A 12,800-nucleotide genomic window follows, 5' to 3' on the forward strand; every position below is an offset into this window, starting at 1 on the left:
AAAATCACAAACGATCTTCTCATGGCAGCAGACTCTGGCCTTATCTCCATCCTCATCCTCCTTGACCTGAGTGCAGCCTTCGACACAATCTCTCACCCCATCCTCCTCAATCGACTCTCTACCATAGGCATCACCAACACCCCTCTACATTGGTTCCACTCATATCTCACTGGCCGCTCTCAGTTCATTCAAGTTGATTCTTTTACTTCACAATCCCTCCCCGTTTCTTCTGGTGTTCCCCAGGGTTCTGTCCTCGGTCCGCTCCTCTTCATTGTCTACCTCCTTCCACTCGGAAACATTTTCCGCAAATTTGGCTTACACTTTCACTGCTTTGCGGATGACACCCAGCTCTATCTCTCCAGCAAACCCGACGCTTCTCTCCCACCCTCGTCCCTCTCTCACTGTCTCTCAGAAATCAAATCTTGGTTCACCCACAATTTCCTCAAGCTAAACAGCAATAAAACTGAACTCCTACTCGTCGGTACCAAATCCACTCTAAACAAAGCCGACAGTTTCTCCCTCACAATTGATAATGCCACTATATCTCCTTCCCCCCAGGTGAAGAGTCTGGGTGTCATCCTTGACAGTTCACTATCCTTTCACTCCCACATCAATAACATTACCCGGTCCGCTCATTTCCACCTTCGCAATATAAACCGCCTCCGTCCCTCACTCACTCCGCACACCACCGCTATCCTTGTTCACAGTCTCGTCACTTCCCGTATTGACTACTGCAACTCACTCCTCTTCGGTGTCCATCAAAAATTCCTCCATAAACTTCAACTTGTTCAGAATTCAGCAGCCCGGATCATCACGAGAACCCCCTCCTTCCATCATATCACCCCCATCCTCCGACAGCTCCACTGGCTTCCTGTCAAACTTAGAATCAACTTCAAAATACTTCTCTATACATTCAAAGCCATCCATAACCTTGCGCCCCCCTATCTGTCAGATCTTCTTCAAATCTCCATTCCCTCTCGCTCACTCAGGTCCTCATCCTCCCTCCACCTTTTTCTACCCTCTGCCCATCTCAGTACAATGGGGTGCAGAGCCTTCAGTCGCTCTGCCCCCAAACTCTGGAACTCACTTCCTCCCAACATTCGTAATATTGACTCTCTTTCCTTATTCAAAACCCAGCTCAAAACCCACCTATTCAGACTTGCCTACCCGCCTTAAATCTTTCTTTCTTTATTTATTATTTTATCTGTGTTTTACTATTGGTCTTGGCTGTACAGTGTCCTTGAGTGTTGTGAAAGGCGCTTACAAATGTGATGTATTATTATTATTATTATTAACCTAACTCTGGAGAGCCTGTGTTCGAATGTCCCCATATTGCTGTTCCACAGAACTGAACAGTGTTAACTTTCTATAGTGTGGTATATTCATCCCAAACTCTCCCGTGAGCAATGTTCAATGATAATTAATATGTATTCATTTCTTAACTGGTCAGAATGAAGAATGCTGAAACTTTTGACACCGTAATGTTGTTATGTTGCAGACATCAAGTGACAGGTACCTGACTGAACCCTCTGGAAACCAAGAATGGAGTGAGAGATCCACTTCATCCTTACAACAGGTTACTACTTCTTATCATGATATACTAGGTTTGAATTTTCAATGTTCTTTGACAAACACAGGAGAAGTTATAAATCAGAAACATGGACTCTCCAGGATTTCAGTCGTCATGTCCTCATATTTCTTTAGACCTGAAAAACCCGAGTGTGTTTCAGGTGACATGACTTTTGCCTTAACCTAACATCTGGAGAGCCTGTGTTCGAATGTCCCCATATTGCTGTACCACAGAACTGAACAGTGTTAACTTTCTATAGTGTGGTATATTCATCCCAAACTCTCCCGTGAGCAATGTTCAATGATAATTAATATTTATTCATTTCTTAACTGGTCAAAATGAAAAATGCTGAGTATTTTGACACCGTAATGTTATGTTGCAGACACCAAGTGACCTGACTGAACCCAATGGAGAACAAGAATGGAGTGAGAGATCCACTTCATCCTTACAACAGGTTACTACTTCTTATCATGATTTACTAGGTTTGAGTTTTCAGCTTTCTTTGACAAACACAGGAGAAGTTATAAATCAGAAACATGGACTCTCCATGATTTCAGTCATCATGTCCTCATATTTCTTGAGACCTGAAAAACCTGAGTGTGTTTCAGGTGACATGACTTTTGTCTTAACCTAACTCTGGAGAGCCTGTGTTCGAATGTCCCCATATTGCTGTTCCACAGAACTGAACAGTGTTAACTTTCTATAGTGTGGTATATTCCTCCCGAACTCTCCCGTGAGCAATGTTCAATGATAATTAATATTTATTCATTTCTTAACTGGTCAAAATGAAGAATGCTGAATATTTTGACACCGTAATGTTATGTTGCAGACACCGAGTGACCTGACTGAACCCTCTGGAGACCATGAATGGAATGATAGATACACTTCATCCTTACAACAGGTTACTACTTCTTGTCATGATATACTAGGTTTGAGTTTTCAGCTTTCTTTGACAAACACAGGAGAAGTTATAAGTCAGAAACATAGACTCTCCATAATTTCAGTCGTCATGTCCTCATATTTCTTCAGACCTGAAAAACCTGAGTGTGTTTCAGGTGACATGACTTTTGTCTTAACCTAACTCTGGAGAGCCTGTGTTCGAATGTCCCCATATTGCTGTTCCACAGAACTGAACAGTGTTAACTTTCTATAGTGTGGTATATTCATCCCGAACTCTCCCGTGAGCAATGTTCAATGATAATTAATATTTATTCATTTCTTAACTGATCAAAATGAAGAATGCTGAATATTTTGACACCGTAATGTTATGTTGCAGACACCGAGTGACCTGACTGAACCCTCTGGAGACCATGAATGGAATGATAGATACACTTCATCCTTACAACAGGTTACTACTTCTTGTCATGATATACTAGGTTTGAGTTTTCAGCTTTCTTTGACAAACACAGGAGAAGTTATAAATCAGAAACATGGACTCTCCATGATTTCAGTCGTCATGTCCTCATATTTCTTTAGACCTGAAAAACCTGAGTGTGTTTCAGGTGTCATGACTTTTGTCTTAACCTAACTCTGGAGAGGCTGTGTCTAAATGTCCCCATATTGCTGTTCCACAGAGAAGAACAGTGTTAACTTTCTATAGTGTGGTACATTCTTCCCAAACTCTCCTGTGAGCAATGTTCAATGATAATTAATATTTATTCATTTCTTAACTGGTCAGAATGAAGAATGCTGAATATTTTGACACCGTAATGTTATGTTGCAGACACCAAGGGACCTGACTGAACCCTCTGGAGACCATGAATGGAGTGAGAGATCCACTTCATCCTTTCAACAGGTTACTACTTCTTATCATGATATACTAGGTTTGAGTTTTCAGCTTTCTTTGACAAACACAGGAGAAGTTCTAAATCAGAAACATAGACTCTCCATGATTTCAGTCGTCATGTCCTCATATTTCTTCAGACCTGAAAAACCTGAGTGTGTTTCAGGTAACATGACTTTTGTCTTAACCTAACTCTGGAGAGCCTGTGTTCGAATGTCCCCATATTGCTGTTCCACAGAACTGAACAGTGTTAACTTTCTATAGTGTGGTATATTCATCCCAAACTCTCCCGTGAGCAATGTTCAATGATAATTAATATGTATTCATTTCTTAACTGGTCAGAATGAAGAATGCTGAAACTTTTGACACCGTAATGTTGTTATGTTGCAGACATCAAGTGACAGGTACCTGACTGAACCCTCTGGAAACCAAGAATGGAGTGAGAGATCCACTTCATCCTTACAACAGGTTACTACTTCTTATCATGATATACTAGGTTTGAATTTTCAATGTTCTTTGACAAACACAGGAGAAGTTATAAATCAGAAACATGGACTCTCCAGGATTTCAGTCGTCATGTCCTCATATTTCTTTAGACCTGAAAAACCCGAGTGTGTTTCAGGTGACATGACTTTTGCCTTAACCTAACATCTGGAGAGCCTGTGTTCGAATGTCCCCATATTGCTGTACCACAGAACTGAACAGTGTTAACTTTCTATAGTGTGGTATATTCATCCCAAACTCTCCCGTGAGCAATGTTCAATGATAATTAATATTTATTCATTTCTTAACTGGTCAAAATGAAAAATGCTGAGTATTTTGACACCGTAATGTTATGTTGCAGACACCAAGTGACCTGACTGAACCCAATGGAGAACAAGAATGGAGTGAGAGATCCACTTCATCCTTACAACAGGTTACTACTTCTTATCATGATTTACTAGGTTTGAGTTTTCAGCTTTCTTTGACAAACACAGGAGAAGTTATAAATCAGAAACATGGACTCTCCATGATTTCAGTCGTCATGTCCTCATATTTCTTGAGACCTGAAAAACCTGAGTGTGTTTCAGGTGACATGACTTTTGTCTTAACCTAACTCTGGAGAGCCTGTGTTCGAATGTCCCCATATTGCTGTTCCACAGAACTGAACAGTGTTAACTTTCTATAGTGTGGTATATTCATCCCGAACTCTCCCGTGAGCAATGTTCAATGATAATTAATATTTATTCATTTCTTAACTGGTCAGAATGAAGAATGCTGAATATGTTGACACCGTAATGTTATGTTGCAGACACCAAGTGACCTGACTGAACCCTCTGGAGACCATGAATGGAGTGAGAGATCCACTTCATTCTTACAACAGGTTACTACTTCTTATCATGATATACTAGGTTTGAGTTTTCAGCTTTCTTTGACAAACACAGGAGAAGTTATAAGTCAGAAACATAGACTCTCCATAATTTCAGTCGTCATGTCCTCATATTTCTTCAGACCTGAAAAACCTGAGTGTGTTTCAGGTGACATGACTTTTGTCTTAACCTAACTCTGGAGAGCCTGTGTTCGAATGTCCCCATATTGCTGTTCCACAGAACTGAACAGTGTTAACTTTCTATAGTGTGGTATATTCATTCCCAAACTCTCCCGTGAGCAATGTTCAATGATAATTAATATTTATTCATTTCTTAACTGGTCAAAATGAAGAATGCTGAATATTTTGACACCGTAATGTTATGTTGCAGACACCAAGTGACCTGACTGAACCCTCTGGAGACCATGAATGGAATGATAGATACACTTCATCCTTACAACAGGTTACTACTTCTTGTCATGATATACTAGGTTTGAGTTTTCAGCTTTCTTTGACAAACACAGAAGAAGTTATAAATCAGAAACATGGACTCTCCATGATTTCAGTCGTCATGTCCTCATATTTCTTTAGACCTGAAAAACCGGAGTGTGTTTCAGGTGATATGATTTTTGTCTGGACTTAACTCTGGAGAGCCTGTGTTCGAATGTCCCCATATTGCTGTTCCACAGAGCTGAACAGTGTTAACTTTCTATAGTGTCTTATATTAATCCCAAACCCTCCTGTGAGCGATGTTCAATGAATAACAATGTTTATTCATTTATTAACTAATCAGGATGAATAAATTTGAATATTTCTGACACTGCACTGTTGCTATGTTGCAGACACCAAGTGTTCCGATCCTGATGAAACCTTTTGAAGATCAAGAAAGGAGTGGAAGATCCACTTCTTCCTTACAACAGGTTACTACGTCTTATCATTATATACTAGGTTTGAGTTTTCAGCTTTCTTTGACAAACACAGGAGAAGTTATAAATCAGAAACATGGACTCTCCATGATTTCAGTCGTCATGTCCTCATATTTCTTCAGACCTGAAAAACCTGAGTGTGTTTCAGGTGACATGACTTTTGTCTTAACCTAACTCTGGAGAGCCTGTGTTCGAATGTCCCCATATTGCTGTTCCACAGAACTGAACAGTGTTAACTTTCTATAGTGTGGTATATTCATCCCAAACTCTCCCGTGAGCAATGTTCAATGATAATTAATGTTTATTCATTTCTTAACTGGTCAAAATGAAAAATGCTGAGTATTTTGACACCGTAATGTTATGTTGCAGACACCAAGTGACCTGACTGAACCCTCTGGAGAACAAGAATGGAGTGAGAGATCCACTTCATCCTCACAACAGGTTACTACTTCTTATCATGATATACTAGGTTTGAGTTTTCAGCTTTCTTTGACAAACACAGGAGAAGTTATAAATCAGAAACATGGACTCTCCATGATTTCAGTCGTCATGTCCTCATATTTCTTGAGACCTGAAAAACCTGAGTGTGTTTCAGGTGACATGACTTTTGTCTTAACCTAACTCTGGAGAGCCTGTGTTCGAATGTCCCCATATTGCTGTTCCACAGAACTGAACAGTGTTAACTTTCTATAGTGTGGTATATTCATCCCAAACTCTCCCGTGAGCAATGTTCAATGATAATTAATATTTATTCATTTCTTAACTGGTCAGAATGAAGAATGCTGAATATTTTGACACCGTAATGTTATGTTGCAGACACCAAGTGACCTGACTGAACCCTCTGGAGACCATGAATGGAGTGAGAGATCCACTTCATTCTTACAACAGGTTACTACTTCTTATCATGATATACTAGGTTTGAGTTTTCAGCTTTCTTTGACAAACACAGGAGAAGTTATAAGTCAGAAACATAGACTCTCCATGATTTCAGTCGTCATGTCCTCATATTTCTTCAGACCTGAAAAACCTGAGTGTGTTTCAGGTGACATGACTTTTGTCTTAACCTAACTCTGGAGAGCCTGTGTTCGAATGTCCCCATATTGCTGTTCCACAGAACTGAACAGTGTTAACTTTCTATAGTGTGGTATATTCATCCCAAACTCTCCCGTGAGCAATGTTCAATGATAATAAATGTTTATTCATTTCTTAACTGGTCAGAATGAAGAATGCTGAATATTTTGACACCGTAATGTTATGTTCCAGACACCAAGTGACCTGACTGAACCCTCTGGAGACCATGAATGGAATGAGAGATCCACTTCATTCTTACAACAGGTTACTACTTCTTATCATGATATACTAGGTTTGAGTTTTCAGCTTTCTTTGACAAACACAGGAGAAGTTATAAGTCAGAAACATAGACTCTCCATAATTTCAGTCGTCATGTCCTCATATTTCTTCAGACCTGAAAAACCTGAGTGTGTTTCAGGTGACATGACTTTTGTCTTAACCTACCTCTGGAGAGCCTGTGTTCGAATGTCCCCATATTGCTGTTCCACAGAACTGAACAGTGTTAACTTTCTATAGTGTGGTATATTCATCCCGAACTCTCCCGTGAGCAATGTTCAATGATAATTAATATTTATTCATTTCTTAACTGGTCAAAATGAAGAATGCTGAATATTTTGACACCGTAATGTTATGTTGCAGACACCGAGTGACCTGACTGAACCCTCTGGAGACCATGAATGGAATGATAGATACACTTCATCCTTACAACAGGTTACTACTTCTTGTCATGATATACTAGGTTTGAGTTTTCAGCTTTCTTTGACAAACACAGAAGAAGTTATAAATCAGAAACATGGACTCTCCATGATTTCAGTCGTCATGTCCTCATATTTCTTTAGACCTGAAAAACCGGAGTGTGTTTCAGGTGATGTGATTTTTGTCTGGACTTAACTCTGGAGAGCCTGTGTTCGAATGTCCCCATATTGCTGTTCCACAGAGCTGAACAGTGTTAACTTTCTATAGTGTCTTATATTAATCCCAAACCCTCCTGTGAGCGATGTTCAATGAATAACAATGTTTATTCATTTATTAACTAATCAGGATGAATAAATTTGAATATTTCTGACACTGCACTGTTGCTATGTTGCAGACACCAAGTGTTCCGATCCTGATGAAACCTTTTGAAGATCAAGAAAGGAGTGGAAGATCCACTTCTTCCTTACAACAGGTTACTACGTCTTATCATTATATACTAGGTTTGAGTTTTCAGCTTTCTTTGACAAACACAGGAGAAGTTATAAATCAGAAACATGGACTCTCCATGATTTCAGTCGTCATGTCCTCATATTTCTTCAGACCTGAAAAACCTGAGTGTGTTTCAGGTGACATGACTTTTGTCTTAACCTAACTCTGGAGAGCCTGTGTTCGAATGTCCCCATATTGCTGTTCCACAGAACTGAACAGTGTTAACTTTCTATAGTGTGGTATATTCATCCCAAACTCTCCCGTGAGCAATGTTCAATGATAATTAATGTTTATTCATTTCTTAACTGGTCAGAATGAAGAATGCTGAATATTTTGACACCGTAATGTTATGTTCCAGACACCAAGTGACCTGACTGAACCCTCTGGAGACCATGAATGGAATGAGAGATAAATTCTCAAAATTCTCAAATTTTCAAAATTCTCATTATTTCCTGGAATATCTTATTTTGATTATTTTATTTTTCCATTTTTAATAAATAATGCCTTCTTTTACAGGTGGGAATAAGAGACGCACGTGGACAGATTATGAAGTGAAGGCTGTTGAGCGACATATGTTTGATTTCATAACAAGCCATAAAGTTTCAGGTAAAACGAGCTGTGAGTCCTGTCTCCACGCAGAGCCAGCAGCTCTGAACGACAGAGGCTGGGTGTCCATCAAAAACTACATCCACAACAGGATATAACTGCATTAAAAAGGGAAATGAATGGCTAGTCCATTGAAATGCGAGCACGTCTGGGTACATTTCAGTTCAAGTTAACTAAAGCAATAGCAATGGTGCATTTAGGGTGGGATGGTCAATTATGGATTTCATATTTGTTGTTGGATACTGTGTTTCACGTTTGTTGTTTCATGATCTTCAAGAGCAATTTGGAAAATCCTTGAAGATGTATGAACATGTAAATTATACTGTATATCAGGCATGTTCCGATCTGGGCCTGGAGAGCCACTGTCGTGCCTGTTTTCCAGCTCTCCCGGCTGCATCACACCTGTTTCAGATGATCAGTTCATCAGTCAGCTCTGATGCAGCATTAGAACATCCTGGGAGAGCTGGAAAACAAAAAGACAGCGGCCCTTGAGGACCGACCTTGGACACTCCTGCTGTATATAAACGTACGTACGATATACAAACTTCTCACAAAAGATAGGCTTATTAGGTTTGAGGTGATATTTTGGAAAAACCCTAAAACATTTGAATTCATCCTATTTCAAGAATTTCAATACTTTTTGAAAAGTTGCTTTTGTCTAACGGTAGCTAAAGAAGTTGCTACACACATGGCACAATATATGGCCAGATTCATTAAAAATTCTTCATCGCAGTATTCACATTTTGACATAATCTTCTTCAGTTCAAAGAACCCTCATCTATTGCAGTGCTTTGTGTCATGGAGAGGAGGTGGCATGTTTTCTGTGTTCATAATTTCATATTGTCAGCAATTAAAAAATAAGAAAGTGGACTGACCACATATTTAACCGTCTCTTCTTCTTCACAGCTTATTTTACTATCTTGTATTATTAATGTGAATATTTGAGGGATGACGGGTATAACGACTGTTTGGCACATTCGCCTCACAGTTCAGCAATTGATATTTGAATGTTTGAATCTGGGCATCCTTCCTTTGTAGAGTTCTCCCCATGCCTGAGCATGACAATTGGACACATGTGCCTAACATATACTGTTGGTATGTAACATGAGTCAATTTAAAAATACACACTTTACTCTTAGCTGGTCTTCATAAGTCATATATACTTGAAAATGATGTGTATCCAGGGGGCTCAAAATTCACAAAAACATGAAATGGTAGTGTGTTTGAGGTGACTGTCTCCATAATACACAAAAACCTGTCAATGTCCTCATATGTAGTAGTTTTGTCATAAATCAAAAAAAAATTACGTCCTAGCCAAAATCTGAGTAGATGGCTGTCTTCCTGATTTTTTTTCATGGTTACCATATTTTTTTGGAGCCTGTAGGACCACGGGAAAGGCATGTACCCATATGTCGGGTGAACAAACGGACGTCCTGAAAATGCACCAAAACACGTAAGTGTGTGTGTGTTTGTGTGTGTGTGTGTGTGTGTGTGTGTGTGTGCGCGCAAGACGCGTTTTCCTTACTTGTCCTTTTTCATGGGGAATTCTTAAAATGATAATTTGATGCATTAAATTGTGTTGGAAAAAGAAAGAGCTTTGCACAGTGGCCAACTTTGAGATTTTTTTTCCCATGCTGTTCTGAGTGCCATATCTACACAATTTCTTGTTGATCAGCTCTTGCTGCATGTTGTCTTGAGAGGGAATAAATCTCATCTGTGCTGTGTGTTGCACATACAGCACATTTGACAATAAAGTTGTACTTGATAATTGATAGTAGTGAGGTTTTAACGGCTTTTGACTTCATTTCATGATGCAAAGATCCCCATTGGCATGGAAGTACCTTCTGGTTCTAGAAATAAATTTCTCCTAAGACACAAGTGAGACTAGACCTTGTACTTAAGGGTGCATTCGAAATACACTACTGTGAGAACACTCGCCACTCCCGTTAATTTCCAAACACAGCCTATACATGTACAGGTATGTTCTAAAACAATCAATGACTCAGGTTGAACCTGTTTCCATCTGTACTTCCTGATGCACTCGGTGCAGCGTGTCCCCAGTTGGAGTGCAGCACTGCCTTTTTTTGTGCATTCCGATTAACCAAACGGCACATTTCAACAGAGCTCCGAGTTTCCGAACGTTCGGGTGAACCAGTGCATGCTGAGAGCATATTTCCGAATGCGACCCTCACTCCAATGACTGAGAAATTCAACATAATTATTACCTCCGAGCACACACAAACACAGGCGTGTATTGCGAGCAGAGGGGGAGATATCCTCAACTAACCTCTGCAAACACATCCCAAAATGCTGCACGATGACAGCTCACCAGGCTCTTGCTTACTCTTCCAAATGAACACATTAAAAAACACAAACACGCAAAGCTGCATGTGAACACACAACAAATACGCAAGGATGCACTGGGATGCCGATGGCGGGCCAACAGAAAGCAGGTTGGGAGGAGGAGGCATGGCTTGAAAATCATGGAGAAAACCAGTGGACAGCATTCTACAAATGTGAGGAAGATAGAATGTGACGACCTTGCTGAGAATACAAAAGCGTTGTGGGCTTTCATGTTTCCTGGATGATGTCAAATTCCCATTACAGAGGGTCAAAGGTTATGACTGACTGACTTTAAGAGGGCAGGTGAAAGGATCATCACACTCATGCATTCACACACAATGGCAGGCAGAGATAGTCAATGTAATTCATTAAAAAGAAAAAGCTACATACGCTATAGCTACAATATACAGTATGTGTATATCCATGTTCAAATGTATACAGTATCTACTTGTACATTCCATTGTATACTCATATAGACACATGAGTACTGTACACACATACTGTAGCTACTGTACACATTTACACGTCTCTCTCTGTGTACGTACAGAGGTGGGCAGACAAAAACGTTACTCAAATTAGAGCTCTTTAGAATAATAGGACTCACCCATCCATCAATTATCGTCATTAGGGTAGCGGGCATGTTCGAGTTTATCTCAACTGTCTTCGGGCAATAGGAGGTGTACAGACTGTGTGAGATGTGGGCAAAAAAACACGATTCAAAAAAGATCTTAATGCAAGTCGAATTTATTGCCTATTTATTTACAACGTAAAACTGGGGAAAGGGAGAAGGGAACAAAAGAAATGTCAAGTCTGTTTGCCCAAAGTCTTAGTCAGTATCAGAAGAAAACCCGCTCTGAGATCGCGCTGATCATTACTTGGGATTAGGGAACACCTCTGGGAATCTCCAATTTACAGGTATAAAAATCTCCATACAAGGAGTGGTATGTCACTGTGCCATTGATTAAGACACGTCCACTTCCTAAAAGAGTATTTAGACACAACGCCCTGAACTGCTTTCCAGCCAATGGCAGGTCACACGTAGACAAACAACCATTTACGCTCACGATCGCATCGAGGGACATTCAAGTGTTCAATTAGTGTCCCGTGTATGATTTTGGAATGTACGGAGAAAACCCAAGCAGGGGAGAACATGCAGACTCCACCCAAGAATGCCGGGGCCCGGAATCGAACCCCGGACTACTGCACTGTCAGGCAGACGTACTAACCAGTCGACCACTGTGTTGCCATCCCTAAAATATCTATATAAGCCCAAAATGACGTACCAGCACATCCTGTATATTTGAAGTACACACATACTATGTACTATTATACAGCCAGTAAGTCACTTCTTATCTCTCTTGTTCTTTCTCTCTCTCACACACACACACTTTCTCTCATGTGACTCAAGGACAAGAATCAGTAGCCCAAGGTCAGCTGGTTCCACATGAGGAGCCATCACAGCAGCGGCCTATGTGTGCGTGTGTGTGTGCGCGCGTGCGTGTGCATGTGTGTGTGTGTGTGTATGTGTGTCTGTGTGTCTGTGTGTCTGTCATTGTGTTTAAAAAAAGCTGATTCTTCCTCTTTAGTTACATTTACAGCAAGTGTGCGTACGTGTGTGTGCATGTGTGTGTCTGCTTGTTGGCTTCCCATTATCAATAGCAGTGCTAAGCGGTGGACATTAAATGTGTGCATGTGTGTGTGTGTGTGTCTGTGTGTCTGTGTGTGCATACGCTCATAATTGTGTTGCTTCCAAGGCCGTCTGAAGGCCACTCTGCCTCGCTTCTGGATCGATTATGTCACTCTCACAGGGGGTTGCTCCACGGGATAGGAGGAGGAGAGGTGAGGATAGCTTAATGTAATTAATGGTCAGTGAATTCCCTTGCTACTGAAAAAGAAGTGGTCAACAGGAAAGGACATTTGACTTGGATCCTACACACTACATCAGTGTTTCCCAATAATTTAAGGCAC

At 40.3% G+C, this 12,800-nt stretch overlaps 1 long non-coding RNA gene across 1 annotated transcript; it reads left to right on the top strand.

The window, feature by feature from the left end:
• Nucleotides 1-7,583: 7,583 nt before the first annotated feature.
• On the top strand, nt 7,584-8,498 carry LOC127604778 (uncharacterized). Its single transcript, XR_007963409.1, has 2 exons — nt 7,584-7,866; nt 8,242-8,498. It is a non-coding gene; the product is annotated as an uncharacterized LOC127604778 (long non-coding RNA).
• Nucleotides 8,499-12,800: the final 4,302 nt, after the last annotated feature.

This window comes from Hippocampus zosterae, chromosome 1 (genome assembly GCF_025434085.1).
Source record: "Hippocampus zosterae strain Florida chromosome 1, ASM2543408v3, whole genome shotgun sequence".
Lineage (NCBI taxonomy): Eukaryota > Metazoa > Chordata > Actinopteri > Syngnathiformes > Syngnathidae > Hippocampus > Hippocampus zosterae.